The sequence below is a fragment of the Bos javanicus genome, chromosome 24 (assembly GCF_032452875.1).
Source record: "Bos javanicus breed banteng chromosome 24, ARS-OSU_banteng_1.0, whole genome shotgun sequence".
NCBI classification, from domain to species: Eukaryota; Metazoa; Chordata; class Mammalia; order Artiodactyla; family Bovidae; genus Bos; species Bos javanicus.
This window is the reverse complement of record NC_083891.1, coordinates 52,200,377-52,225,640: the sequence shown is the minus strand read 5'-3', so window position 1 is coordinate 52,225,640 and position 25,264 is coordinate 52,200,377. Positions and strand designations below refer to the sequence as shown.

At 39.6% G+C, this 25,264-nt stretch overlaps 1 protein-coding gene across 2 annotated transcripts in view; it reads right to left on the bottom strand.

Annotated features, from left to right (window-relative positions):
- Positions 1-25,264, bottom strand: part of DCC (DCC netrin 1 receptor) — a 1,302,902-nt gene that overhangs the window by 785,052 nt on the left and 492,586 nt on the right. The gene's annotated exons all lie outside the window — the stretch shown is intronic.

Here is a 25,264-nt window from a genome sequence, read left to right as displayed (position 1 = left end):
AAAGTCAACAAACACCATAAAGTTACAAATGGCATTCATGGTTCCTCCTTTTTCACTTGGTTCTTACTGTCAAAATGCTACCTACAGTATTCGTTTACTTCCCACCTTCCTTTCCTTTTTTCCTGTTAATCTAACTAAGAATTCTAATCCCCCTGTTTCTTCCAGCAACATAAAATTGGACTGAGTCAGGAAAACATCATTGCTTCCTGGGAACAATGGAATGAAGCAGCATTTCACACTGAAACGGTTTAAACAGTGAGGACAGAAAGCAAAGACTGACGAATTCTACTCAGCTACCCGAAAGACAGTCGCATGGAGATAGTGCTTTTTAAAAAGGACTTTGAAGAGTAAGATTTTCTTCAGGAATATCAGAGTTTTTAGGCAGCTGGAATAATTTGAACAAGGCATAGAATAATGGAATTACATAGTATGTTTAAGGAAGATTACATAATATGTTGTAGCCAAATTTATAGAGTAACGCATGGATATACAAAGAAAAATATAGACTCTTTAAAATATTAGCAGTTTTATCTGTTTATAAATCAACAAGGATCAAGTTCAACAATATATATCCATTGCTAAAAAAAAAAAAAAAGCAAACAACAACAAAAAAATTAGGGTGCGTGTAGCAATACTAATTTTTAGAAAGAATGTTATTTAAAAAGTCATTCTCACAAACTGCATGGAAGAGTAAGATACTTGAAATCCTTTTGGTAAGAGAGTTACCAAATTTAAAAATAAATATAAATAAGAGTGTGTGTGTGTGTGTGTGTGTGTGAGAAGAGGGAGGGAGGGAGGAAGAGAGATAAATTTTATTTATAATTTGCAAATACTTTTCAAATGAGTAATCTCACTTTTGAATTTTTTTTCTTCATAAGCAATTTAAAATATAGGGGGGAAAGACCAATAAATATTTACAAAGATTCTAATCACCAAACCATTTATAATTTAGGAAAGTTCTACAAAGATGAGAAAGAAAGGATTGGCAAAGTAAAGCTGGCCAGGGAATATCATCTACTCATTAAATTCATGTTTACAAAGGTTTAAGTATTTGAATATTACAGTAGAATTTCAGTTCTCTTTTTATTGTAAGTACTCAAAATTTGATTTTAAAGTATTTATGGGGAACACGTGTATACCTATGGCAGATTCATGTTGATATATGGCAAAAACAATACAATATTGTAAAGTTAAAAAATAAAATTAAATTAAAAAAATAAAGTATTTTCAGAAAAAAAAACATTTTATATATAAAAAAAGTTGGTATTATCAATGCTAAGGAAGAAAAGCATAATTTATAATAATCAATGTAGTACAAATGCAGCTATGGTGAAAATAAAGAAACGTTTGTCAAAAATAAAAGATACATTAACACTAAAAAAAGATTGAAATAATTGACTCTGATCAGGAATATTAAACAATCTGTCATTACTTTTTACATTCTGACAGTATTATAAAATGAGCACATATTAATTTCTTAATATAAAAAGTTTACTTTCAATAACTAACATCATCTTAAATAACATTTATACAAATGTGCTATTGGGATTCAGTGAGATACAGGTCCAAAATTATACAACTTCTAGGAGATTCGATTTAATTCTAGCTAATATTTTCAACATAGCTTAACTGGAGAACTTGAGGAGTGACGTAGATGGAATGGGTGCTGCGCTGGTCATTGAAAACCCAAGCAGCTGTGATTAACCCATACGTGTTCAGTTGCAAACTGGCTCAGTTAAGTTGTTTAAATGTTCTCAACCTAATTTTCCGCATCTGTTAAATGGGAGTGGTAACACTCACTGGTGTGACTTGATATGAAAACACTGTAAAATGCTCAGTGACCCAGAGGGAAACACGACAGGAGTTCAAGAAATGTTAGCTTTACGAAAGGAAAACAGCGCAGCAGAAACCAACACAGGTTGCAAAGCTGTGTCAGTAGCTTCACAGTGTCTGACTTTCTGCAACCCCGTGGACTGTAGCCCGCCAGGCTTCCCTGCCCATGGATTCTCCAGGCAAGAGTACTGAAGTGGGTTGCCATTCCCTTCTCCAGGGATTGTAAAGCTACTGTCCTCCAATTAAATATTTTTTTAAAAAATGGAAAGAAAGAAAACAAAAGTACATAGGGTACAGACAGAGATCTGAGCTCAATATGTAGAGGAATTGGAAAACACTGGCCATTCTGCCACCTTGGAAAGGGCTTCTTTGGGAGGCAGAGAGCTTCTCTCTTGCTGGGAATGTGCCCTCTGAGCCCGGGTGACCTGTCAGAGCAGCTGTGGAAAGAGCTGCTGTCCTCCAACCGAGTTAGGCTGCGGTGCACCTCCAGCCTCCTTCATCCCCAAGGCCCTTTGGTTCAGGACACTTTTTCAACCCAAAGTCATACAGATTCAGCAATATTTTACCCCAGAAGAATGACTACTTCAGAGATTTAGAAACTGCCACTGATTCTACCGATTCCCTATTTCTCCTCATGTCCTTTACAGCCATGTGACTGTAAACAACTTACTGAATCCCACTCTGCCTCAGCCTCCTCATCTGTAAAGTCAGATTAATAATAGAACCACCCAACAGGGTTGTAGAAAGATCATTTAAATGGATATATATGAGGTCCTCAGAAAATACTTGGCTCAATTCAAGTGTTCAATCTACAAGGATACTTTGTACCCTGTAAGTAATGTAGTGAATATTTTATAATAACTATAGGATATAGTTATTATACTCTATAGTACTATAAAGCAAGAGAGTGCCAGAAAAACATCTATTTCTGCTTTATTGACTATGTCAAAGCCTTTGACTGGGTGGATCACAATTAACTGTGGAAAATTCTAAAAGAGATGGGAATACCCGACCATCTGACCTGCCTCTTGAGAAATCTGTATGCAGGTCAGGAAGCAACAGTTAGAACTCGACATGGAACAATAGACTGGTTCCAAATAGGAAAAGGAGTACATCAAGGCTGTATACTGTCACCCTGCTTATTTAACTTCTATGCAGAGGACATCATGAGAAATGTTGGACTGGAAGAAGCACCAGCTGGAATCAAGATTGCCGGGAGAAATATCAATCACCTCAGATATGCAGATGATACCACCCTTATGGCAGAAAGTGAAGAGGAACTCAAAAGCCCCCTGATGAACGTGAAATAGGACAGTAAAAAAGTTGGCTTAAAGCTCAACATTCAGAAAACGAGGATCATGGCATCTGGTCCCATCACTTCATGGGAAATAGATGGGGAAACAGTGTCAGACTTTATTTTGGGGGCTCCAAAATCACTGCAGATGGTGATTGCAGCCATGAAATTAAAAGACGCTTACTGCTTGGAAGGAAAGTTATGACCAACCTAGATAGCATATTCAAAAGCAGAGATATTACTTTGCCAACAAAGGTCTGTCTAGTCAAGGTGATGGTTTTTCCTGTGGTCATGTATGGATGTGAGAGTTGGACTGTGAAGAAAGCTGAACGCTGAAGAATTGATGCTTTTGAACTGTGGTGTTGGAGAAGACTCTTGAGAGTCCCTTGGACTGCAAGGAGATTCAACCAGTCCATTCTAGAGGAGATCAGTCCTGGGATTTCTTTGGAAGGAATGACGCTAAAGCTGAAACTCCAGTACTTTGACCACCTCATGCGAAGAGTTGACTCATTGGAAAAGACTCTGATGCTGGGAGGGATTGGGGGCAAGAAGAGAAGGGGATGACAGAGGATGGCTGGATGGCATCACCGACTCGATGGACGTGAGTCTGAGTGAACTCCGGGAGCTGGTGATGTACACGGAGGCCTGGCGTGCTGCAATTCATGGGGTCACAAAGAGTCGGATACGACTGAGTGATTGAACTGAACTGATATTAGGGGAGATATCACATTTGTCTAACAGTAAATTACTCTTACTACTTTTGGTTTCCTGATATTCTGTTTTCTGCCTTATACACAATAATTAATTCACAAAGTAAACTATAATTACTTTATTTTTCTAAGCATGAAAATTACCGTTCCAACTGTTGTAAGGAAATACCACTGAGTATCTTAACACATGTATTTTCTCACAGGTCTCAAAGACTTAAAAGTCCAAGGTCAAGTGCCAACTGAGTCAGTGTCTGATGACAGCTCTCTTCCCATCTTGCATATGACTGCCTTTTCCCTGTGTCCTCACATTATGCAGAGAGACAGAGTTCTGGCCTCTCTTCCACTTTTAATAAGGACCCTAGCATATCAGGATTAAGGACCCACCCTTATGACTTCATTTAATCACAACCACTTTCTTGGGAGAAGGCAATGGCACCCCACTCCAGTACTCTTGCCTGGAAAATCCCATGGACAGAGGAGCCTGGTAGGCTGCAGTCCATGGGGTCGCTAAGAGTCAGACACAACTGAGCGACTTCTCTTTCACTTTTCACTTTCATGCATTGGAGGAGGAAATGGCAACCCACTCCAGTGTTCTTGCCTGGAGAATCCCGGAGACGGCGGGGCCTGGTGGGCTGCCGTCTATGGGGTCACACAGAGTTGGACACGACTGAAGTGACTTAGCAGCAGCAGCAGCACTTTCTTGTAGGTTAGGGCTTCAACATATGAATTTGGTAGGGTGGACAATTCAATCTACAGAAATTACCAAATTTCCAGTTTTCGTGGAAATGCTAACCAATCCCACATTTCACTGTAATTTTTAAGCCCGTCTTTACTTTTCTTTTGGGATTCCCTGGTGGCTCAGATGGTAAAGAATTCACCTGCAATGCAAGAGACCTGGATTCGATCCCTGGGTTGGGAAGATCCCCTGGAGAAGGGACAGGCTTACCTGCCCCAGGATTCTGGCCTGGAGAATTCAATGGACTCTATAGTCCATGGGGTAGCAAAGAGTTGGACACGACTGAGCGACTTTCACTTCACTTTTCTTTGGATATCAGGCTTTTAGCACAGTCATTCATCTTTGACCCACAACAGATGTGTTGTCCCTAACTAAAAGCATAGTTTTTTTTTCTAGTTGCCTAGTCTATAATTTTGAAGTTACCACTGACCTCTATCTGTCATCCTTTTTCGAGTCACCATATTTTACTGACCCATCCTTTGAAGCAACTCAGCAACATCCCTTCATATTTATTAACCCTGTCACCACCTCACTCCAGGGTCCTAACCACTTGATGGATCACTGTGTCAGCCTCCCAACCAATCTTCTTGCCTGTGTTACCCTCCCTCTAGAGGATAATGCACAGTCAATTACTCTTTCTAATAGAACCTTATCTTGATTTTATTACTTGCTGAAAAGTCTGCGTTTCCCACTGTCCATCATATTCAGCTAAAGAATGTCTCCTTGGTATTCCCAAACCTTGAATTCTAGTTCTAATGTTTCCAACAACTTTTCAACACACATCTTCCATAAATTTTAAAATTGGGGAGAATGATATTAAGAGTCTGGAAAAATAGTCAAAGAATATGTTTTAACCTATTATTTACTAATCTTTATTTTCTGTATGGACTTTTTTTCTTGTATGCAGAAATGCCCCAGCAAGACTGCATTTTTTCATGGTGTCATGAAGAAAATCATCAAGTCTAGTCCAGTAATCAAAGGCTCAAAGCGCTTTATATTTCAACCCCTTAAAAAAGTCTTTTTTTTCTTTTTTGTCTAGCACAGCTACAGAAGCTTTTCAGAGAGCACCTTCTAGCTCACTTTTTCTCAAACACATCCTTTGTCCAGAGGCCTTTTGTTTCTCACTATGAGTGAAAAACTTCTCTCCTGACATCTGCATCAAAAGATTTCTTTGGACTAGATAAATTTTGCTGCTGAGGAGACAATAAACACACCTACAACATCTGCAAATGCTAGCAAATTCCTTCTAGAAGTTTGCATCCATATTCAAATAATTTTATATGTTCTTCGAGATTAAGCATTTGATGTGGTTCAGGACACGCTACTCCAAAATACGGGACCTCTACATATTAAATAAAAATCTTTAAGTTGAAAGAGTTTGCCCAAAACGTAGAAGCAGAAAGATCACTCTAAACTCTCCCCCTTCATCCTTCTTTCCTGAAACAGGTCTTAAAACTCCCACATGAAAGTGCTCCTGGTACCAGGAAAGACAGCCTTGCCACCTGCAACAGGAACTTTGGGCAAATACTCTGCATAAACAAACCTTGTTAAACGAATCCTTATTTTCCTGTTATTTCTGAAACCAAGTAGAACCGTGTGGGGCCCTCCCAGCTACAAAAGCCTCTCTGTGCTCCCTGTTTCCTACTTGTAGAAAAGGATTTTAGTCTCCTAAGCCTTCTCTGAGTTCCAAAAAGCAGACTTGAGCAAATTACTAATTAGGGAAGTGAGGGGATGGAGAAACAAAGGAAAAGCAGTCAAGCGGGAAAAGCACTGATGATTCAACAGTAGTTCAGCAACAAAACAGAGTCCCAGCTCCTCCTCGAGGGATACGTGTAATAATTGGAGAGTGTAGCTTTGATTTGGTCTAGCCCCCTGACCACAGGGCCCCAGACTGGCTGGAACCAGGAGGCTGATGGTTGTGATTCCTGAAATACCACTGTCACCACCAACCAATCAGAGGAGAGTCCACAGGCTGCAACCCTCACCCCAAGTGTTCCCTTTCAAAATCCTTCCCCAAAAGCCTTTGGAGAGGTCAGTTTGGGTCTTTTGAGCATGAGCTATCCATTCTCCTTGCTTGGTGCCTCCAATAAACACTTTCTGTCACCACTATCTGGTGTCAGTAAGTTGGCTTTGCAGGATGGTGGGGGCACAGAGCCAAGTTCACTCGGTGACGCCTCTTCACCACTTATTACCCACAGCCCGAACCCTCTGTCTGGACAATTCTTTGCAAATTTATTACTTCTTTATCTAACACTTCTGGTTCCGGTCACTCCTTCAGGTCTTCATTCTCCTGTGACATGTCCCACGTACATGAACTAATTCAATGAATGCATATGCTTTTCTCCTGCTCATCTATCTTCATCAATTTGATTTTCAGATCCAGCCAGGAGCCCTAAGAGGTTTAAGAAAAGCATCTTTCTCCCCTGTTCTTCTCAATCTCTGAGAGGCCAGAGTCACTAAAATTAGGTATCAGTGCCTAACTGTACTAGAAAACCATAAGGTTAATAAGCAAGAAGACGATTCTGGAATCATGTGCCATTTTACAGGGAAAGATTTTTACAGGTCATTAAGTTCAGCTTCATCACAGAGAACCAAGGTAAGCTTATTTTCCTAAACATACACATTTTCGGCCTATTTATTGTCTTCACCAGGGTTTCATAAATTATATGTTTCTGTTTCTGCAAAGTTTCAGAGGAGTAGCTCTGAGTAGACCCTCCATGCTGTGTAATTTCAGGAGACTAGAATTTCTGCCTGCTGAATCCTGGTAATTATTGCTAACATCCACAGAATTCTGGCTTGTCTTTACCCAGAGGCTTAAGTTCCTGATCTGATACACCATCACACTCTCAGCCCAAAGGTGTTCAGCAGTTGTTAATACCTGTTGCATTTTAATAGAACTTTGCCTTGGAGCACCTGAGCAGGGAGTCTGCAGTGTGAGACTGCTCAAGCCCCAGACCCTGATTATGTGCATTCGCTTTAATTAACTGGAAACTTTTAACCACTGCTTTTCTGGAAATGCATGCCCTTGAGCTTTCAAAATAAACGTGATCTATGGTTCCACAAAGGTTTGGCCATCCAACCAAAGCAATGTCTTTTTAAGATGAAAGAACTGCCCTTGAACGATACTTCCTGCCAATTACCGTTTTTCTCTGGGATTTAAGATTTAGGTGAAACACAACACAGAAATGTCTGCCTTTCTGGTATAGTCCTTATGCTCTCCTTGAAGACAAAAATTAATATTAAGAGAATTATTAGTTGTTCTAGAGGTGCTTGTCTTCTCACTTGCCTGAAACAACAACTTGTCAATCTCAATCTCCAGTACTGTGTGTATAATATACACATATACATATATGATATATATGTGTATGTATGTAATGTATACACATACACATTTATCACTGGTAAGGATACATAATTTTCTAAGAAAATATATCTTTATGAAAGATATTAAGTGAAATATACATAAAATATATAATAAAATAATCAGGAAAGATAATTGAGCTGAGCTATAAACACTCCATTTTATAACCCTACATATTGAAAAGAAAAATGCTCTAAACTGAATTCAATCATGTTCAGTTAATCTGAAAAATAGAGTGATTTCCTCCTAATCCGATAAACCTTCTATTTATGATAATCAAGTTATTTTTCTTCTCAAACCACTTTCATAGATCTTGTTGGTCCTGAGTCCTAATCCAATTTACTAATGGCAGAGTCTAAAAAGTTGCTCTTTGAAAGAATTTCAGGTTTCCTTATTTCTAAAAATACAAAACATAAATTAAGATTTCAAAAAGAACACTCAGAGTGGATTAATTTGCAAATTTGGTTGGCATTCAATTATTTTGTATTTTCTTTCCTCAGATTCACCAAATGTCTTTTGTTGATAAGATAAAAATAATTGAAAGCGCGGTTGATGTAAATTATATAGGAGAGCTGAGCTGGGACTGAAGCAAAAATATCTTTTAAAAAGAAAATCTGTCTACTCAGATCTTAGATAAAAATAATGAAAAACTCTACAGAAATATGTTCTCCTGTTGTAATTTACCATATCAATTCCTTTTATGTTTAGTAAGATTGTAATTTTGCTGGCAGTGCTAAAAGTGTTTACTGCTTTTCTAATGTTAAAAAAAAGGAAATTCACTAACTATACAACTTAATATATGAAAATAAATTTATCTGGTCACCCTTAAATGAAAACATTAGTTTTCCTTAGTGGTTTTAGTTAAGTTATCAACACCTCCCCAATACAATGTGATTTCATTTTCCAACATTAATTTCTGTAAGACAAGTTGTTTGCCCATTATTATTACTTTTAGCCAAACCAATGTTGTTAAGTATAAGCATTCTCTTCAATCACTTTATGACAGCTTTCTTTAAAATCATTTAGCTCATCCATATAGTTAATCCAACACACTAAAAAAAATTTACCCACACAACCTAATTTGGTATCTTCATCACATACTCAATACCATCATAAGTGAATTTTAAAAGTAATTATGTAAATATAAATAAAACAGAAAAGCAATGTTATGTAACATCATTCATAGGTTACCATTTTTATTTATAACACCTCAAAGAAAACTAGAGATGATGACGATTTTTTAATTTTCACGTGTATCTGTATGGTATGAACTGATCCTTTGTGGGAAGAAGGTCAACAGTTTCCTCCCCCCACCCCGACCCCTCAAAGTGAAAGTGAAAGTCGCTCAGTCATGTCCAACTCCTTGCAACTCCATGGACTATACAGTCCATAGAATTCTCTAGGCCAGAATACTGGAGTGGGTAGCCTTTCCCTTCTCCAGGGGATCTTCCCAGCCCAGGATCCAACTCAGGTCTCCCACACTGCAGGCGGATTCTTCACCACCTGAGTTATCAGGGAAACTTTTTCCTCCAAATGAAGACCTTACTCTGAGTTCAGTGACTTGCACATTTTTCAATTCATTAGCTATTTATGTGTCCCCTCCTCTATACCTCTCCTTGTGCTGCCACTTCAGTTTAGGGCCTCCTGCTGTTTTGTCTTTATAGCTGCCCATTATCTTCCATTTCAGATGTTAAATCAGCATGCCTCTGGGCAGCAACTGTCTGAGTCAGGGCCCATTCACCTAGGTGCTTGTGCACTGGGTTGGCTCTTCTTGCTTTAGACTCTTCTGTCCACATGCCATGCACCTGTTATGTCTCCTTTAGTCTTTAAGAAGTGGGCCCATCTTTATGTTTTCACTTAGTTCTAGTATTTTTTTTTAATTTAGAAAAAATGGTGATTTTTTTTAATTTAAAAATGTCTGATTTGTATCATTATAATTAATAAAAGTGAGGTTCCTTTCTTGAGAATATATTTTCTTGGTTGCTAAAAAGCCCTTTTTCTTATGCAGTGATGATAATACATGGTAGTTCTAATTTATTTTGATAATCATATTTTAGGATCCTTCTACAGTCCATAAAGTCACAGTCAGACACAACTTAATGACTAAATAACAACAAACTGGCTATGATATCTTTCCTTTTTTTTTTTTTTTTTTTTTTACTAAAATGCCACATTTTGAATGTTTCCAAAGACATCATTAAATTTTTAGCTCTCGTTTTTGGCAGTTCCTTCTGTATCTTGCTGTACTCAACGCAGTGGGATATGAGGTAACAGTCAATAATATCAATAGAAATATAATTACCGATTGCTCAACATGTGGTGTCCACTAGAAACCAGTTATTATCGAGGCATTAGTTTTTGTAGATGTAAACTTAAAGTTGAAAGTGGAAATATTTTAAGTCAAGATCACACTGCCAATGGTTTACAGCTTAAAGAACTGCTCTAATTGTCCAGCAAATCAATTGAAAAGCTTACTTTTGGCCACCTGATGCCAAAAGCCAACTCACTGGAAAAGACCCTGATGCTGGGAAAGACTGAAAGCAGGAAGAGAAGGGGGTGAAGGAGGATGAGATGGTTGGATGGCATCACTGACTCAAAAGATAAGAGTTTGAGCAAACTCTAAGAGATGGTGAAGGATAGGGAAGCCTGGCGTGCTGCAGTCCATGGGGTGGCAAAGGGTCGGACAAGACTTAGTGACTGATCAAGAGCAAAATAGCATGGGTCCAAACCAGCTAGAAGAAAATTCAGAAAATAAGAGGAAATCACGAAGAAGAGAGGAAACTAGCAATAGAAGGAGAGTAAAAAACCACCTCAAATGTAAGCACAGCCTCACTTAATCAGCAGAATCTAAGGAATTTTTGCAATTGAAGCAGCTTTATTGACTATGCCAAAGCCTTTGATTGTGTAGACCACAATAAACTGTGGAAAATTCTGAAAGAGATGGGAATACCAGACCACCTGACCTGCCTCTTGAGAAACCTATATGCAGGTCAGGAAGCAACAGTTAGAACTGGACATGGAACAACAGACCGGTTCCAAATAGGAAAAGGAGTATGTCAAGGCTGCATATTGTCACCCTGCTTATTTAACTTATATGCAGAGTACATCATGAGAAACGCTGGGCTGGAAGAAACACAAGCTGAAATCAAGATTGCAGGGAGAAATATCAATCACCTCAGATATGCAGATGACACCACCCTTATGGCAGAAAGTGAAAAGGAACTAAAAAGCCTCTTGATGAAAGTGAGAGAGGAGAGTGAAAATGTTGGCTTAAAGCTCAACATTCAGAAAACTAAGATCATGGCATCTGGTCCCATCACTTCATGGGAAATAGATGGGGAAACAGTGGAAACAGTGTCAGACTTTATTTTTCTGGGCTCCAAAATCACTGCAGATGGTGACTGCAGCCAAGAAATTAAAAGACACTTACTCCTTGGAAGGAAAGTTATGTCCAACCTATATAGCATATTCAAAAGCAGAGACATTACTTTGCCAACAAAGGTCTGTCTAGTCAAGGCTATTGTTTTCCAGTGGTCGTGTATGGATGTGAGAGTTGGACTGTGAAGAAAGCTGAGTGCCGAAGAATTGATGCTTTTGAACTGTGGTGTTGGAGAAGACTCTTGAGAGTCCCTTGGACTGCAAGGAGATCCAACCAGTCCATTCTGAAGGACATCAGCCCTGGGTGTTCTTTGGAAGGAATGATGCTAAAGCTGAAACTCCAGTACTTTGGCCACCCCCTGCAAAGAGCTGACTCATTGGAAAAGACTCTGATGCTGGGAGGGATTGGGGGCAGGAGGAGAAGGGGACGACAGAGGATGAGATGGCTGGATGGCATCACTGACTCGATGGATGTGAGTCCCAGTGAACTCTGGGAGTTGGTGATGGACAGGGAGCCTGGCGTGTTGCGATTCATGGGGTCACAAAGAGTTGGACACGACTGAGCGACTAAACTGAACTATGCTTGTGTTTCTACCAGTTCTCATTCAGGAATCTAAGATTCAGAAATCCTATATACAAAGGAACGTCTTCTAGGGAATAACTACAGGACAGCATCAGAATTAAAGTCAAATGTGGGTGTCAGCAACAGGAAGCCTTAGTGGTCATAGCAACAGCAGAGCCTAACCCCTCCCACTCCCACCCCTCTCCTTCCCACAACCATTTAATGTGGCATCAATCAGAATTAACACATGAAAAGGAATCTGGATGGGGCTCTGTGGCCTAGACCTAACCATCAGGGGATGAGATAGTTCCCATACATTCCCAGGGAAGACTGAGAAAGGAGGTGTGTAATTGGATATTCCTCACTCATAACAGGAAAATACAAAATCACATAACTCCTAAATCTGCACCTATGTTAAAGCAGCATTTTATAAGAAGGATAAACACCTGTTTACAGTAGAAGCCGTAAAAATATCAAGTGTTATGAGATTATTATGGATCTTGTAAAAACCAGGCCAGGGGCAAAAAGAGGAATATGATGGAATTGATTTATTTCAGGCTGATATTTAATGAAAAGCCAGATCCTGAGGACAAAGCTGTAATAATGCTTCTCCTTCCTTTAGAGCCTCCAGCAACCTCCTCCTGTGATCCCTTACTGAACTAATAGCTGTGCTCTGGATATTGCTGTCATTATTTTGAAACAATCAAGCATGTATGTTTGTATTTATATCTATGACTTTCTCTTTGACAAAGTGTATAATACTAATGAATGTATTAATTTCACAGCTGAGTTAGGTCTTCTGCTTGGAATTGGCTATATTGTATACTTGGTCATCAACAACCTATCCAGACCTGGGCTCTGACAGGGCATCTCCCCATACTACCCAGTAATTTGATAGAAATCTGTAGATTAGACATAAAGGAGACTAGTCAAGAGTGAACCCTGATGTACGCTACAGACTTCGGACGATGACACATCAAGGTAGGTTCACCTCCTGAAACAAATGTACACCTGGTAGAAGATGTGGATGGTAGGGGAGGCTGTGTGTAGTGGAACCTGAGAGGGTATTTGGGGATGAACTCTCTGCTCAATTTTGCTGTGAACCTAAAACTGCTTTAAAATGAAGTTTACAGAAGAGTAAGATGGTGGAGTTGGGGAAGTGAGAAGGAGGCACAGGAAGGTAGGGATATATGAATAATTATGGTTGATTGACGTTGTTGTACAGGACACACCACCCCAACGCGGTGAAGCAATTATCCCCCAATTAAAAAATGAAGTCTATCAAATAAATAAAGGAGATTCAGGTATGACCCACCAGAGCAAACTCTATTGTCTATCCAAGCCAAGATTATCTAAAGGAGAAAATGTCTTATCTCATTCTATACCAATGTCAACAGTTTAGGGTTGTGTTTCCAATATTCCTAAAATTCCTTAATAACCTGCAATTGAACATCTTCAGTTTGTTCCCTCCAAATGTATCTAAATCACACTGAAATCAGAAGCATCTATTGGTTCACTGACTTTAACCAGACTTCCAATTAACTGTGCAACCCACACATCCCTGAGGACTGTCTACCTCTTGAGATCTCCCTCAAATTTTCTTGGGCCCTCAAGGCTCCAGATCTCTGAGGCTGCCAAGGTACCTGACATTCTCGGGATCTCTTTGATTTCCAACCATGTGCTTCTGTTCTTCCTTATGGAAATCCAGATGAGACAGCACATGTCTTCACAAGCATGGAAATTTTTAGTGAAGTTTGACTTTTCGGTAGAGTTTAAAAGAAATTAATACAGAAAGCTTTAAATTGAACAATACACTCCCCATTTTTAAAACCCCCTTCTACAACTTTCCCTGGAGACTAGTCCTTGTCTCCCCCAACTCCCCACCCACCCCCCCCCCGCCCCCGCCCCAACCGACCCCACTGCTTCTCCTTCCCACTTCCTTTCTTCTCTTCTCTCCTCCCCTTTTTGGTAGCCAAAATAAAAACTCCTATAATTTTCTTATCCAGAAACACCTGACTCTTTACAGCTGGGTTTCCTGCTGACATCTATGCCCTCGGAGTCAGACCTTCCACAAATACTTAAGATTTTGACACCAAGTTTCCTTCCAGAGATGAATTTTGCTGCCAGCTATAGAGATTATACATCTTTTTTACTTGGTTATGTAAGTTGTACTTTGTCCTGAAACCACCCCATTTGAGTTGAAATGGATGGACAGAAGGAAAGCAAAAGATTATACATTGAGAATCTAAAATGCATTGGGCCGCTGGCTAGCAAGCATGTTTACGGTTCAATGGAAATCTTGCAATAAATCTATGTCGCAGCTGTACTGCTATCCTTATTTTAGAAAGGAAGCAGAGGCTCACAGAGGTTAAGTCATTTGCTTAAAATTACACATTCACTTAGGAGCAGAGGCTAGATTTGGAAAATTCTATGCTAATTAAAAAAAAAAGTGTGTGTACTGCATCTATTGTCATAGGACAGAAAATGGACAACTGGAAAAAAGACACCAGACTTGACCTGAAAAAAAAAAGAAAAAAAGATTGAGGCGGCTTTAGCTAAGAATCTGTAGTTACCAGACCTTGAGGGAAATTACCAAACATCTGATTCTCATTTTTCTTGTCAATAAAGCTCTGATCCTTCTGATCCAGCTGGGTTGTAAGGATTAATTTGCATGAAAGCCTTTTATAAGTCAGGGGCACTGTTATTCAGGGAAGAAGAGCACAGGTTTTGGCTGCGGATGGCTTGGGTTTAAATCATGACCTTTCACTTACAAATGCTGACTGTTCAAGTGATGCTCCTCTCCAAGCCTCAGTTTCTGCACACGTTAAACAGAAATAATGTCTAAAGTCATAGGTACTAAGCGCTATAAAGGATATAAAGTGTTTAACAGGCTTTGACATATGCTGAGATGGGAATACATTTAACAACTGCTGTTACTGCTAAATTGTAACATCTTGGAAGTACTCGGGGTACAACTGCTCACCCTTCCCTTTAATCCAGACTGAAATGCAGGACCATGCAACATGTGCCTCTATGTCATTCACACGGTCTCAGATGTGAACATGCCACTCGGAGTTGTGGAATATGGTAACACTTCCTTCAGCAGGGTCCTTTGAAATCATTCATGAAAACACCAATGGGAATGGCAGAGCTGCCAGAGAGGTCAGCATATGGGCCCAGTTCCTGTCCCAAGCCTACACCACGAAACTCTCCCTCCTCTCCCCTACCCCCATGAAAACTTGGTTTGGAAACTTGAGGTACTTGGTCATGTATGTGGAGACTCAGATTTGTTCCACAAACCCAGGTACTTGCAAAATGGAGACTCAGAAACATTTGCACGACCTTGTGTTGATATAGTCCTGCTGCTGCTGCTGCTAAGTCGCTTCAGTCGTGTCCGACTCTGTGCGACCCCATAGACAGCAGCCGTCCCTGGGATTCTCCAGGCAAGAACACTGGAGTGGGTTATTACCTGGTAAACATGTGGCCCCGTGGAACTCGGGTCTCACCAATTTAATTAGCTACTTTGCTTCGGTTGGGAGTTCTCTCTAAATCTCACCCTCCTAGGAAGTGAAGCTTAGTCTCTTCTATAATGCAGGAAGATGAGTAGGGTGATTTCTACTTTGATTAGCATTGACTTCTCTGGTGGCTCAGATAGTGAAGGATCTGCCTGCAATGCAGGAGACTGAAGTTCAAGCCCTGGGTCAGGAAGATCCCCTGAAGAAGGGGACAGCTACCTACTCCAGTATTCTTGCCTGGAGAATTCCATGGACGAAGAGCCTGGTGGGCTACAGTCCATGAGTTCTCAGAGCTGAATACGACAGATTAGCTTTAATGCATATCCAACAGAAGTGATTTCAGTCTTATCATTTATGGTTTTCATAAAGGTTTAACTGCTATCTCCTGATGTTTACTGCTTTGTAGACCTGAGTCCTCCTTGTCTGGTCTATCCCTAGTTGATGGAGTTTAGTTTCCTGGGTCTGTAGCACTTCTTGAAGAACCCGAATGACCTCTTAGATAGATGTTACAACATCACTTATGAATCTTCAACTGGACCACACTCATTCTCCTAACCAACGATCTCAGTCTTCAAAATTGTTCGTTACAGAAACACAGACTAAATATAAATGAACAAGTCTTTTTTGTCTCTCCAATGCTTCAAAAAGAACAGTGATATGAATATACAGCATAAAGCTTTGTGTGAAAGATGAACATTTTAGAAACAATAATTTAGGAAGATGCATGTAAGTACACTGCTGAGGAGAATATCAGTCTGGCTCTTATGGAAGCAAGTCCAGAATTCCTTCCCTGGGTTCATCAGCTCATCAGGTTTTGTATTTGTCTTCCTCCCTGGGAATAACCAAAATGGAATACTTCCTTCTCGGTCTCTAGGAAAAGCTGCCGATTTATGTAGGATGGAGAGGTATTAGCCTTGTTAGATGATTTTCTGATATGATTTTTCACCATCTTGAGAAACAGACTTTTTTTATCCTTGGATATTAAGAGATAATCGGAATTCATGGAGATAAAGCAAAATGTTAGCCTTTAAAATTCTGCTTTTATAGGCAATGGCTTAGAAACTGCCAACTGATGTATGGAAATATATATAAATACAAATAGGTCTGTTCTATTCATTCATGCATTCCTTTAGTGAACATGTATTGAATGCTATAATATGCTAAGCAGAACCAGATAGATGGAAGAGGTACGAGCCTCTAAGCTCAAATAGGATAAATGGAAAGCTAGAAATGTAATAATAATCCGTGTTAGGTTTAGTGGTGCCTCAAAACAAAAGGCAATGAAGTAATGACACAGACACACCTGTACATGTGTGTATCCATGTTTAGTAACAGTGTGACCTAAACAGCCAAGGGCTTAAATGTGGTGGCCTGTGAGTAGCCCCTACTCCTTACAAGGGGTCAGGGGCCTTACAATGTGACCTCAGGCTGAGTCTTGGTCATTTATGGGGTTCCCAGAACCAATTTGGGGAGCCCACGGTCTTCCGGATGCCCTTGACCGCACCCAGCCACAGCTGCTGCAGGGCTCCAATGTTATTCAGACATCCTCTGAATTTGCAACTTCACCTCACCCCCAGGCCAGAGTATAAGAAAGCCTGGCATTTTCCTCTGAATTAAGCGGTTCAAGCTTTTTCCCTTTGGGTTAGGCTCTGCTGGATTTACCTCTCAGCAGGTTTCTTAGCTTTCAAAGTTTTGTTAAGAGTTCCTTCTGGTCATACGTCTGTTTTTGTTTTTGTTTGTTTAATATCTGAGTTTTTGGATTAGGATGGGTTCAAGTTCAAGGACCTCCTCCATTCACCCCTATAACCATATACCATTCCTCCTGCCAAAAGGAGGAAACAAGTTTGAAAATAAGGAACAGCGAAGTATTGCCACAGCTCAGCTCACAGCAACCTGAGGCCCTGGCCACTCCATCACGGATTATACACGTCTGCAGCTCAGGGCCATGCATAGTGAACACGCTGTATCTCTTTATTACTCTACTCACTCCTTAAGTTCTAGAACCTCTGGTTAAACAAACTCAGGTTCAGATCTCTCTCCTTTTTACTCTTTGTGTGATTATGACTAATATACCTTACCTTTCTCATTCTCCTAGTCTGCATCTATAACAATATCAATTTCATCACATTGCTTTGAGGATCAAACACTGAAATTTACACTAGTAGTACTAGGTCATTACTTATCCTTTTTCAAACTCCTCCAGTGGCCAATGAGCACATGGATTACATGAATGTGCTGAGTCTCTTAAGACAGAAGATACATATATACACAAAAACACAGGCACTTTTTTCTTAATGAAAATTACTTCCTCTACCTGTACATAAACCCATGTATAACCTAATCTTGATTCCAGAACTCCTCCTCAAGACTAGTTATCTGACAACAGCAATAATAAATAGATACTAAACACTGAAGAGCTAGAGACAACTTTGGCCAAGCTCCTGCCTCATCTGTATGGCTGGGGGAGGGGTCTGGGGATAGGGGGTGTGTGTATCCTTTCTCATTGACTTTATTGAAGTAAATGATTCATAAGCAATTTGACACAGGTATAATTTCACTCAGTATCATATTGCCATGCTATAGTACTGTCTGCCAACTATCAGTAATGGTTAATACTGTGTTACTGCTTGGGTGGATGTCAATAGGAAAAGAAGAGCATAGTTTAAAGGGAGGAGGAGGAGGAAGGTGAAAGAGAAGGAGATAGGACACCTCAAAGTGAATAAACTTGGTTCAGAACTCTTGAGGGGACTCAGACATAAAACCGGCTCGATTTTCACGTATCTACAGAGTCTATGTTTTTGTTGTTGTTGTTCAGTCGCCCAGTCGTGTCCGACTCTTTGCGACCCCATGGACTGCAGCACACCAGGCCTCCCTGGCCCTCACCATCTCCCAGAGTTTGCCCAAATTCATGTCCATTGCATTGGTGATGCCATCCAGCCATCTCATCCACTGACACCTTCCCCTTCTGCCCTCAATCTTTTCCGGCATTAGGGATTTTTTTCAATGAGTCATCTGTTCACATCAGATGACCAAAATACTGGAGCTTCAGCATCAGTCCTTCCAGTGAATATTCAGGATTGATCTCCCTTAAGATTGACTGGTGTTATTCCCTTGCTGTCCAAGTGACTTTCTGAAGTCTTCTCCAGCACCAGAGTTCAAAGACATCAATTATGTGGCATTCTGTCTTTACAGTCCAGTTCTCACAACTATATGTGACCACTGGTTTTTGTACAAACAAGCAAACTTAGAAGAAACTTAAAAGAAAAAAATAAGGTATTTTGCATACAACTCAGTATACTCAATGACAGAGCTACAGTTGCTATAAAATTGAGGTGATCTGGTTCCCAGTTTGAAGCCTAACTACAATAAATATTTCATCATTTCCCAAACTAGATTTCATAGAATGCTACTGTCCTGTAAGATGTTAACAGATATTACCTGACAAAGGTTCTTGGGTGGGAGAACTTTTATATCTTGCAAAATAGTTAACCCCTCTATGACCAAGTTTCCTCACAGAAAGTGGGTAAAAATAAAATCTGTTTTAGATCATTGTGAAAATTACGCAAGGTAACCCACAGAAAGCATTTATCACAGGGCCACGCACACGGAGGATGTTCTGTAGGCATTAGCAATTATGGTTATGATTAAAGACACTACTTCTTGAGGACACTGCTGTGAGAACTGCAGTATTAGCTGTGGTAAGCTGTAAAAATGGTCACAGTATTCCCCCTCTACCCCTGCCATCAAAGAGAGAAGTATATTCCTCTACTCCATGGATCACAGATGGATTTGTGATAAGTTTCGACGAACAGAATGTAGCAGAAACTGCCCTGTGAACTCCAAGCTGTGGCTCAGAAGTTACACTCTGTAGACTGCAGTTTCATGAGCGAACCGATCCAGCTGGCTCAGACCAGGAAAACTGTACACTCCCACACCCCCACCCCCACAGGCCCCAGACAGTTGAATGTATCATGAATTAAACAGCTGTATTAAGCCACTGAGTTGTGAGATGGTTTGCTATACAGAGAAAGCTAACCGATACATTAGGGAACACACATACACACAATAGAAAAAAAACAACTCTGGTGTTTTTAATCTATTCTGCTTGCAGTCTCTCAGAAACAAAACCCACTTCTGAATACATTGTGATATGTTAATAAAATGTATGTTTTCTTATTTATTAGCAGTCACTGATTTGTAAAATATATATCTGTGTGGAGCTGTAAATGCTATCACATGAATTTTTTTCAAACTGATTTATGTATGCATCTAATCATATCATCAGCATCATTTTCATCTGAGAGGGATGGCAATCTACCAAATATATTATCATTTTTGTATTCATCTATACACCTTCAGAATGATACTTTGAGTCGAGGAATAAAGGATACATTGCAAAGATAACATGCTGCTCTACCACCACTGGGAATGCCTTTTTTGTAGAGCATCTCCAAGCATTTCTCACTTAGAAACAGAACACTATCTTTTACTCCATCGTTGTCCTTAAAGATGGCACAAAAAGTCGAAATATTGAAGTACACTTGCGGTTAATGATTCATTAAAACATCACATGTCATATTGTGTGAGTGTCTACAGGCATTAGGATCAGAGTACCAGCTAGAGAACACTTAGGCTCTCATAACAAGTATGACTGAACGTACATACTGAGTAGGGAAGATCCCCTGGAGGGGGACATGGCAACCCACACCAGTATTCTTGCCTGGACAATCCCATGGACAGAGGAACCTGGCAGCTACAGTCTGCAGGGTCGCAGAGAGTCAGATATGACTGAAGTGACGTAGTACACACATACGAAGTAGGACTCAAGAAAGCCTTTTCTCATCATTAACTCTAAAACACTAGCTCTATTAACTCACTAAACACTAACAGATAATGAGTATTATTAGCACATACTGAAATAGAAGTATAACCCAGGAATATTCTTTAAGGTAATTCAACAAATGTTACTGATGATTATTATGTTGTAGAAATTTGGTAGCTATTTAGTGAGTCAAAATGAAGAATACTATCCCAAAGTACTAAGAATTAAGTTTTAGTAACAATTTCGAGGGTTATTTGGTATCTGCCGGTGACTCAGTGGCAAAGAATCTGCCTGCCAATGCAGGAGATGCAGATTCAATCCCTGGGTTGGGAAGATCCCCCAGAGAAGGAAATGGCAACCCACTCCAGTATTCTTGGCTGGGAAATTCCGTGGACAGAGGAGCCTGGCAAGCCACAGCCTATGATGGTCACAAAGAGTCAGACACGACTGAGCATTTAATTTAAAAAATGAATACTCCATTCCCTGTAATAGAAATCCATCAGGGTATTTGAAATGGCTTCTCAAATATTGATCAGTAGATATCAGATGGGATACACAGGAATATTTTGAAAGTGGGGTTAGAAACTCGAATACAATTGCTAAAATTACTGGATGGAGCCTAATGTGGTTGCAAGCATGTCTCAATATGAGGCTGACCTGAGTTAAAGTTCTAATTTTGCACCATTAGTGGCTGTGGGAGACTGAGCAAGTCACACAACCTCCCTTTCCTCTGCCTATGCATCTTCATGCTTCCTTGTCACAAGTATGCCCATGAGCAGAAGCGCACCATGCCACAAAACAAAAAGCACGGTTTTCCCCTTGATCAAGTTGCAGGTTTTCCTTTTCTACCAATTGAGTGGTTTAGTGCGGCAAGGTTTTTCAGAACTCAACCCCCACTACTATCTGTCGCAGTTTAATGCAGAGAAGCATAACCTATTACCTAGATTCTAGGACTGAGGACCTGTGTTCTACTGAATACTTACAGATCCATTTAAGTACCAAGTAGTCACAGAGCAGTGGGTTTCTGATTTCAAGAGCTTTAGAAATGTGTCTCTATGTATTGAGCTTCACAACACAAGGGCATTTCATATGCGTTTGTAATAGCAGTTCCTGTTTTATTTCAAACATAAAAAAGTCTTCACACCTGTGGCTTTCACTCTAAATAAAGCCTTTCCTCCTCACTGTCTCCTCCTCTTATCTTTTCCTCTCTATTCCTCAAACCTTCATTTTCTTTTACCCAGCATAAAAAGACTCAAGGAGACACACACACGTGCACACACACACACACACCCTTGACCAACTTGAATAGCTTCCTTCCAAGTCAGAAAGGATTACAGTTTCTGCAAAAGGCAGCACCACTGACTGTACATAAGAAGTTCTTCTGAGTCTCTCAGAACCAGCTAAACTCTGGCCTGCTACCTCCTTCAGCCAGGAGAGAAAAATTAACCAACAGTCTGCCACAGCTGGATACTAAGATATTTTATAAACAAACAAAAACTGCGTTACCCTAGAAGGTAAAGTAAAATAGAACCTATAAGGAGTCTCAGTAAAGTCCTATACTTAGAGCATGCTAAGTTACGTTTACCAAACGCCTGAGAGCAAGGTTTGGTATTGAGAACATCTTTTGAACGTGAGAGTGCCTTTTGCTGATAATACGATAAAATTCACTTTAAAATTAAGCTGTGCACAATTTACTTTTTATAAAGATTCAGAAAGAATTATAGGATCTTGTCAGGCCTCAAGTCACATTATTAACAGTAATTTTTATCATACACGCCTGAGGATACTGAGAGTAAAATGAAGCTGCCCTGTGAGAAGCAATAGCATTTTTTATGTACTTTTGTGTTATAAAAGTAGAAGCAGAGTGAAAATAAATTATTTGGGGCTCTGGACAAACATATGCTTATGTGCTCGACAAGTTTAAAGAGACGTAAAATGACTTTCTAGGGCAGTTGTCAGAGGAACACCTAGGGATGTCTAATTCATTCAAATTGACAACCTATATAAATGGGATTTCCTGCATAATTTTCATTCACTTAAATGGAAAGTAGACTCTAAAGCTATGCTTATTCTCTCAAAGTATCTGTAGTGTAGGTCTATTTTCATTATGACATGAACATATTTTTAGAAATATCTGAACACAGGGAATCAGTATGGGCCCTTGTTTCTAGCTTCCTTGAATCTCACAGGGTACCATCTGTCCAAAAGACATTTAAGCCTTTCACCAGTATTGTGTGATGTAATAAAGTAGTGACGATTTATCTTCCTAGGCAAACCTGTCACCCAATTCTTCTAGGTAAAGTGTCAGGTTTTAAAATCAAAATATTTGTAAGAGAGCATAATGGAGCAAAAATGCCCTTAAACTATTCTGAAGTTGACTTCTCTCCTAGAGGAGTACTGGGGATAAAAGTCAAAATTTTGGCAATGTTTATTTCTCTCACAGTCACTTAGAGGGGAGCAAGGAGGCTCAGAGAAAGCCGAGCAGAGCAGTTAGCAGTCAGGGCCTGCTGTGTATGTGTGCTCAGTCGGTTCTGACTCTTTGCAACCCCATCAACTGTAGCCCGCCAGTCTCCTCTGTCCATGGAATTTCCCAGGCAAGAATACTGGAGTGGCTTGCCATTTTGCTACTCCAGGGGAACTTCCTGACTCAGGGATGGAATTGAACCCACGTCTCTTGCATCTCCTGCATTAACAGGCAGATTGTTTACCACGAGCGCCACCTGGAAAACCCTAGACCAGGGTCTAGGAAGTCACACTTAACCAGAGAGGTCAGATCCAGAGGTCAGCAGCTAGGAAGTTGCAGTGGAAAACATACATAAAGAAAGATGCATGCAACCAGGCCTCTGTCCTCCAGACTCCAGTCTGCATGTGTGGGATTTAATGTAAGTGCTTGACCAAGATGGGTGAGGGTATAGTTCAAGAAATTATGATCAAAGCAAAGTCTTAGGCATAGACATGGAATACTAGAACATCCAGAATCAGAAGCAGCCTTGGCTGATGTGAAAATTGTAGGAAATCCAGAGAAAGGGGGAAGTAAAAATTAAGAGGCTCAAATTTCCACTCCTGATTTCTAAATACTATCAGAATCCCAAGGTCAGTTCAAAGCAGATGCCACAAACTAACCTGTGTTACCAAAGCTTCCATGATAATACTAAACACCCTCCTCTATGATTCTCTAGAGTCTGATTACTTCCAAGCCTTTAAAATGCACTGCATTTGAAGGAGCCTGTTGAACTAAATAGGGATCCTTTGAAAAAATCCTAACATGTACATTCATTTGTAAAGGTCCTTTTGTTCAAGAAGCACCTTTGTGCTTAATTCTAGAATGTATTAACTTAAGAGGTCCTTTACTTTCCTACTTCTTCTACTCAACTGTATTTTATCTTGACTGTCTTCATGGGAAAATGGTCCTTTTCATCCTTCAAAAATTATTTTCTTTAAAAAAATCATCCATTGTTTCTTATTGTTGAAGTTTCTCCTTGTATGTTCAATCAATAACAAGAGAAGTCATTCTCTTCAACTACCCAGCTCTTTAAAAATATCCTGGTGGTATTTAAAGAATACCATAATGCAAGCTTTCTTTATTCTTTTCACATATAAATAGATAGACATAACATCAGTCTCGATGAGGGCTTAATAAAAAATGAAAATTCATAAAATTCAATGCCTTGAAAGCTAAAATAGAAGATTGCATTTCAAGTAGAGACAAAACCTTCTCCGTCAAGACCTGTATTTATTGAACTACATTAAAGGCCAATGAAATGAAATTCCCATACTATATTGAGAAAGTGAGCAATAACACTGGAGGCTGGAGGACAAATGAATAGGTGAACTATAAAATTGGTAGCTTCTGCATAAATACAATGATACATTGCTCCCTCCAATGTGAGTTCCTTGAAGGAAGGCAGCCCCTTACGTACTTATTATGGTACTTATGTAAAACACCTATTCAGTAAATACTGACGATAAAATTCAACTCTACAACTTATACCTATCAATATCAGATAACATAGTCTGAACTTTTCAATTGGTTGGGTCTTCTTTCTTTGTATTTCTCTTCACAGGTCACATATTTTGAAAGATATTGCCTAACAACCTGCTTTAATAACATTTTTACAAATGACAGAATTTTATTAATTTTCTAATTTTAAAGTTCAAAAGACTGTCAAGCTAAGTTATTAGAATTAAAAAGAATTGAGTTAGATTCTTGGATTTGTTCTACCTATCTAATCTATTTTATCTACCCAGGGAGAGAGTCCTATTAAAAAGCAAATAAAAGATGAAATTAAATGTAGTATTTAAAATATTAGCAATAATACATGTTATACAGGAATAAATCTACAGAAAGTTTCAAAAGACTTCTATAATTAAATAGACTTCAAAACTGAGTTTTAAAGACCAAAACAAAAAATAAGAAGATGATGATACTGGAAAGGTCAGAATGGTAAAAAATGTAAACTGTCAAGATGACTATTTTCTAAAACATTTATAACTTGACACAATTACAACCAAAATCCCAACAACTTTCTTGAGGAAACCTTCAAAGTCAACTAAAATTTTAAAGAAATGTAAAGGCCCAGGAAAAGCCAAGACAAACTTGAACGAAGAACAAAATAGGAAGCTACAGTAACCAAACCGGCATGTTCCTGATGCAAGGATATACAGAGAAGCACTGACACAGCCCAGAGTCATAAACGACATTGACCGACCCTTGATCCTTGGCAGGGCACGTGCTCTAAGCCACTGCCTACGGCGGTGCAAAGCAGGGGGCAAAGTTTAATCCAATCACCGGATGGGCTGAAGAAAGGGATACTGATGGAGGAAAATTAAACTAAACTCTACCTCCCACCATATACAAGTCAAGCATATTGAAGAGTAAAGTGTGAAAGTTATGAAACATTCAGAAGATAATAGAACATAATGTCTCAACAATCTTAGGGGTACAGAAGAATCTCTTCCCTTTCAAGAATTTTTCTTCCTTTTCAGGAACTTTCCCCTGCTTCCTACCACCCCCCTTCCCACCCCCCCACCTCCCCTGGCCAGGAAAAAAGAA